Source organism: Rhagoletis pomonella, unplaced genomic scaffold (assembly GCF_013731165.1).
Source record: "Rhagoletis pomonella isolate Grant_MI unplaced genomic scaffold, Rhpom_1.0 Rhpom_scaffold_00005, whole genome shotgun sequence".
NCBI classification, from domain to species: Eukaryota; Metazoa; Arthropoda; class Insecta; order Diptera; family Tephritidae; genus Rhagoletis; species Rhagoletis pomonella.
Genome location: NW_023458559.1, coordinates 566,361 through 567,620, shown reverse-complemented (window position 1 = coordinate 567,620; position 1,260 = coordinate 566,361).

The window sequence follows — 1,260 nt, the reverse complement described above, 5'->3', positions numbered from 1 at the left end:
CTATGACATTATTTGAACGCAGCTTATAGAATACGTGGCAACCCTCCTAAATATATTTCAGAAATAAAGCCTTTTCAACCCCAATACCATTGACACCCATATCTATATATTAATACGCTAACATGAATTTTGTCTCCGTTCGTTTGATGATTCTACCGAACCGTTTTCCAAACCAAGAACACCATTGGAAAGACATTTTTCTGTACATGAGCAGAGTTTTTATGGTTTCAAAATTAGTTGAAAATTACGGCCTAAACCCTCATTTAAACATTTCCGTATTTGTGTATAGATGTTGCTGCAACATATTCAATTTGACATGTTTCGCATGTTGTTTCACTTCGCATTTGAAATTAAGCTTTGAAATAAAGATAAATATGAAGAAATAAATGATAACGATGAAGTAAAAAAAGAAGACAAAAGTGAAGATAAAGAGGAAAATGGCGACAATGACGGATACATAAGAATTAGGGTAACTGAAAGGGTAAAAACATTTCTTGAATTTATGAAGTGAAACTTCTTTAGCGGCAGTTGGTTGGTTGGGAGTAAATTGTCAAACTCAAGGGGAATAATGCACATGGAAATGGTTCTCAGCGGTTTAGCGGTTTGAGAATAAAAACAAAAATAAAGATGCCTAGAGATACAGGCAAAAACGAAGATCAAGGTAAATTTAAACACTTTAAGGTAAAGGTGAAGAGGAATATGCAGAAATAAAGATAAATATGAAGAAAAGGATGAGGATGAAGATCGATATTGTTATCGATATAAAACTCGATATTTTTATCGATATAATAATTGATATTGCTATCGATAAAATAATCGATATTGTTATCGATACTGCTATTGATTAAATAACCGCTATTGTAATCAATATAATAATCGATATTGTTATCGATATAATAATCGATATTGTTATCGATACCATTATGGATATTGTTATCGGTATAATAATCGATTAAATAATTGATTTTGTTATCGAATTAGTAATTTATATTGTTATCGATATGTACAATAATCGATACTGATGATTGTTATATCTATCGATGAATAAATCGATTTTGCAATCGTATTTTTCTATAAGTTTATGGATATTGTTATCGGTATTTTTATTGAAACAGTTATCGACAGGGTTACCGATTTAATAATCGAAACATGGAATGTGATCACATTACCTGACATCACATCACATTATATCACATGATATCGATTTATCACTGTGTTAAATACTGGTACAATATTGGTAACGCGTGACAGTCAGTGACA